Raw genomic sequence first — 5689 nt, 5'->3', positions numbered from 1 at the left:
AAAAATACACTCAAAATGGCTTAAAGACAACATAAGACATGACCTAAGTGTCCATCAATAGATGAATGGATAAAGAAGATGTGGCACATATATACGGTGGAATATTACTCAGCCATAAAAAGAAACGAAATTGAGTTATTTGTAGTGAGGTGGATGGACCTAGAGTCTGTCATACAGAGTGAAGTAAGTCAGAAAGAGAAAAACAAATACCGTATGCTAACACATATATATGGAATCTAAGAAAAAAAAAGGTCACGAAGAACCTAGGGGTAAGACGGGAATAAAGATACAGACCTACTAGAGAATGGACTTGAGGATATGGGGAGGGGGAAGGGTAAGCTGTGACAAAGTGAGAGAGTGGCATGGACATATATACACTACCAAATGTAAAACAGATAGCTAGTGGGAAGCAGCCACATAGCACAGGGAGATCAGCTCGGTGCTTTGTGACCACCTAGAGGGGTGGGATAGGGAGGGTGGGAGGGAGGGAGATGCAAGAGGTAAGAGATATGGGAACATATGTATATGTATAACTGATTCACTTTGTTATAAAGCAGAAACTAACACACCATTGTAAAGCAATTATACTTCAATAAAGATGTTAAAAAAAAAATTAAAAAAAAAAAAAAAAAACTCCTAGAAGAGATCATAGGCAAAACATTCTCTGACATAAATCGTACCAATGTTTTCTTAGGTCAGTCTCCCAAGGCAATAGAAATAAAGACAAAAATAAACAAATGGGACCTAATCAAACTTACAAGCTCTGCAGAGCAAAGGAAACCATAAGCAAAACAATAAGACAACCTACAGAATGGGAAAAAATATTTGCAAATGACGCGACCGACAAGGGTTTAATTTCCAAAGTATACAAACAGCTCATACAACTCAACAAAAACAAAAAAACAAACAAAAAATGGGCAGAAGACCTAAATAGACATTTCTCCAAAGAAAAAATACAAATGGCCAATTGGCACATGAAAAGATGCTCAACATCACTAATCATTAGAGAAATTCAAACGAAAACTACAACGAGGTACCACCTCACACCACTCAGAATGGTCATCATTAAAAACTCTACAAACAACAAATGCTGGAGAGAGTGTGGCAAAAAGGGAACCCTCCTACATTGTTGGTGGGAATGTAAGTTGGTACAGCCACTATGGAAAACAGTATGAAGCTTCCTCAGAAAACTAAAAATAGAATTACCATATTATCCAGCAATCCCACTCCTGGGCATATATCCAGACAAAACTCTAATTCAATAGCCAAGACATGGAAACAACCTAAATGTCCATCGACACGATGATGAATGGATAAAGAAGATGTGGTATATATATATACAGTGAAATATTACTCAGCCATAAAAAAGAATGAAATATTGCCATTTGAAGTGACATGGATGCAACTAGCGATTATCATACTAAGTGAAGTAAGTCAGAAAGAGAAAGACAAGGGCTTCCCTGGTGGCGCAGTGGTTGGGAGTCCGCCTGCCGATGCAGGGGACGCGGGTTCGTGCCCCGGTCCGGGAGGATCCCACGTGCCGCAGAGCGGCTGGGCCCGTGAGCCATGGCCGCTGAGCCTGTGCGTCCGGAGCCTGCGCTCCGTCCGCAATGGGAGAGGCCACAACAGTGAGAGGCCCGCGTACCACAAAAAAAAAAAAAAAAAAAAAAAAAAAAAAAAAAAAAAAAAAAAAAAAAAAAAAAAAAAAAAGAAAGAGAAAGACAAATGCCATATGATATCACTTATATGTGGAATCTAAATATGGCACAAATGAACCTATCTACGAAACAGAAAGAGACGCATGGACATAGAGAACAGACTGGTGGTTGCCAAGGGGGAGGGGTTTGGGGAGGGATGGAGTGAGAGGTTGGGGTGAGCAGATGTAAGCTATTATATATGGAATGGATCAACAACAAGGTCCTACTGTAGAGCCCAGGGAACTATATTTAGTATCCTATGATAAACCATAATGGAAAAGAATATATAAAAAAGAATTGTATATAACTGAATCACTTTGCTGTGCAGCAGAAATTAACACAACACTGTAAATCAACTATACTTCAATTAAAAAAAATAAATAGAACTGCACACCTGGACCAGCATTCTCATTTCCCTTTCCCTGCTCTGTTGGCCCATCACGTGCCTCTCTTCTAGCATACTACATAATTTCCTGATTTATTATGTTAATTGTTTATTCCCGTCTCTCCCCACTAGACTATAAACATTTTAGCCTGCTTAGTTCACTGGTGTATCCTCAGCCCCTAGAACACTGCCTGGAACATAAGCTGGATCTCAATAAATGTGTGTGGCTGGAATGAATGAAGTGCCTGTCACACAGTAGGCACTCAGCGAATGGCAGCCTTCATTATTGCTCCTCTTCTGGAACAAATTTTACCGGAGGGGAGTCAGTCAAGGAGAGAACAGTGTACACTGCTGAACCACCATCCATCTAGTTGAGATCAGAAACCTGGGAGACTTTCTAGATCAATTGCTTGCTTCTCACTCTCCCAGGTTGTCACTTATTAGTTGGACCATTCACTCCTAGCATGGCAGAAAGTGAGAGATGGGTTTCTTTGTGGCTACATACCTGTCACATCATCAGACCTTAGGTTTAGGTGTTTCAAAGTCCCAATCACTCCATGTGCATTTGTAAATATTAAAGACAACTGCCCTGTAAAATATGAATGTTTTGGGTAGTGTTTGCTCTTTCCCTTTTATTAAAGGATAATTAAGAATAATAATTATGTGGTGCAGCCACTATGGAAAACAGTATGGAGGGTCCTTAAAAAACTAAAAATAGAGCTACCATATGATCCAGCAATCCCACTCCTGGGCATGTATCCAGAAAAGAGGAAAACTCTAATTCAAAAAGATACATGCACCCCAACGTTTATAGTAGCACTGTTTACAATAGTCAAGGCATGGAAACAACCCAAGTGCCCATCAACAGATGATTGATTTAAGAAGATGTGCTATATATATACACATACAATGGGATATTACTCAGCCATAAAAAAGAATGAAATGTTGCCAATTGCAGCAACATGGATGGATCTAGAGAATATCATACGAAGTGAAGTCAGACAAAGACAAATACTACACGATATCACTTATATGTGGAATCTAAAAAATTGTACAAATAGTACTTATTTACAAAATGGAAACAGACTCACCGACATAAAAAACAAACTTATGGTTACCAAACGGGAAAGGGACGGGGGAGGGATACCTTAGGAGTACGGGATTAACAGATACAAACTACTATACATAAAAAAGATAAGCAGCAAGGATTTACTGTGTAACACAGGGAACTATATTCAATATCCTGTGATAACCTATAATGGAAAATAATCTGAAAAATATATATATAACTGAGTCACTTTGCTGTACACTTGAAACTAACACAATATTGTAAATCAACTAACTTCAATAAAAATATGTAAGACTTGCATGCATAATAAATAAATAACCTAAGATGTAAAACAAGAGTAAAAAAAGGAATATTATTTTCATTCGCTATGTGTTGAACATGTCAATAATATAGTAAGAATTATTAACCCCACTTTAGAGGCAATAAATGGGTCTCAGTAAGAGACAGCAACAGGATTAAGGTGTTATATGCCAGTAAACAGATGGTAAGTCTGGCACCAAAGCCTATGAACTTTCCATCATATATCTGAAGTAGAAGTGTTGACATTAATGAGAAAAACTGTATCACAGTTGAAGATCAGTTATTGGGGCAGGGGTACCAGGCAGATATGAACATCTGATCAATTTCCTGTTCATCAAGCACAGGTTAAAGCTGTTTGAAAATCTGTAAGTAAAAGAACTTAAATTTTACTAGAGGGAACATGATGGAGGTTGATTTTAAATATCCTGAATGGACCAAGATTTAATTTAGCTCACGGAAACATAATTGAAAACAGAATGTCTTTATAGTATCACTGGTCTCTGAAACTCAAGAAATGACACATAAACTTTTTCCTTCTCTGTCTGCCAGAATGCTTGGTAAAACTATTTTAATCACTAAATAATTTTAGAGTTGTTATAAAAGTAGAGTATTTAGAATGTCGCAAAACTATACAAAAGATTTTACATTGTTAATATTTAAATAGCCATAAAAGTATACAGGAAGAAAAAATAAACCATAGGTGAATACTGAACATTGTGGCATATTTCTTTTAAACCCTTTTTTCTAACTTTGTGAGTGAGTGTAGATATATGTACAATTTATTGAGTAAATTTTGTTCTTTTTCTGTTAATAAGTGCAATAATTTCAAAAGTAGAAAATAAAGATTGGCAAAAAGAGAAGTAAGGGGGTGGTAAACCCTGAGCAAATATAAAAACATACCCCCCCCCCAAAAAAATACAAGAAATAAACACTGTGCTGTTACTGGCTGACAAATAATGATCATTAATTGTAGTAAGTATGATTATTTTCATAGACAAAGCCAAAGAATTGGTGGAAACGTTTCTGAAAATAAAATGAGGGACGTTAATGTAAAACCTGAAAGGCTTAGGAAAAGAAGATGATAAAACTCTTTTTACCATTAGAAGATACGAATGAAAGGAGAGAACTGAAGCTCAGCTAGAGGATGGTGGGTGAGCGTGGTGGATGTAGAGGAAGACATTTTCATAAAACCACCCAGGCCCCAGCCACATCACAGGCTGACCTCACAATTACAATGCAGGGATCCTCTGCCCCACTTGGCTTACTATTAAGTGCAGTAGCTCATCGGAATAAAACAAGAGTGGTGAGACTCACGGCAGGGGTGAGCCAGGGGACAGTCAGAACACAGAGGAGGGCCCTATAATCCGCGGGGTCAGGCTTCTCACAGGGGGTCATGTGCAGGCTGTAGGACTAGTATCCTCAGCAACTGGGAGCTCAAAGGGATCCGAGCTCTAACCAATGTGAAACCTACGTACCTTACCGTTGTGGTCAGAGAGCCCCAGCTGGAGGTCCAAGAGGTGGGAGGAGCACACTGTTTCCAAGTTGAAGGTCTTGAGCTGTGGTGCTGAGGTCTCAGGGGCACTGGATGTCAGTGGGGACTTCAAAACCGTCAAGTGCTGGCTCCCCAAATATCACCAATGCACCTGTTGAGATGACAATGCTGAATTTATCCCTTACCTCTGTAAGGGAGAACCCTCACCTCACAAAGCTTTGCCAGTGTTTCAGGGAGGAAGGAAAGGGCAGAATTTATTGAGAAATGAAAGCATGGTTTAAGGCAGAGGGTCTTTCAACGCTGGGGCTTGATTAGGATCGGGTAAGGATCATGACACCAACAGTCTGGGGCTGGTGGAAGCTGCAAGGGGAAGATTTTGAGGAGAGGGACTTAAAGAATTTCAGAGAGCAAACTGTTGCTGCTTTCCATTGAAGAACTGATGGATCTTTGGGGACGTTGCTGTAGTGAAGAAACTATTTTGCCTGGACAGGGGAGTCCTGGAAAAGTAATGCCGACGAAGACAGTGGATTAGCAAGACACGTTTATGTACATAGTTTGGCGTGGTTTTGTTTCTCAGTGTCCAGGCTGAGCGTGGGGATGGACTGTTTCCTCATACACAAAACATTTTTATGAATAATTCACCTTAGGTATGCGTTTATTGGGTAGTGTCAAAATCCCTTCGTTTCTCTGAATCCCGAGGAAAGATAATACCTACTCTTATCCTGAGAAACAAACTAAAGAGCTAG

The sequence above is a fragment of the Kogia breviceps genome, chromosome X (genome assembly GCF_026419965.1).
Source record: "Kogia breviceps isolate mKogBre1 chromosome X, mKogBre1 haplotype 1, whole genome shotgun sequence".
Lineage (NCBI taxonomy): Eukaryota > Metazoa > Chordata > Mammalia > Artiodactyla > Physeteridae > Kogia > Kogia breviceps.
Note: the sequence above shows the minus strand (reverse complement) of the source record.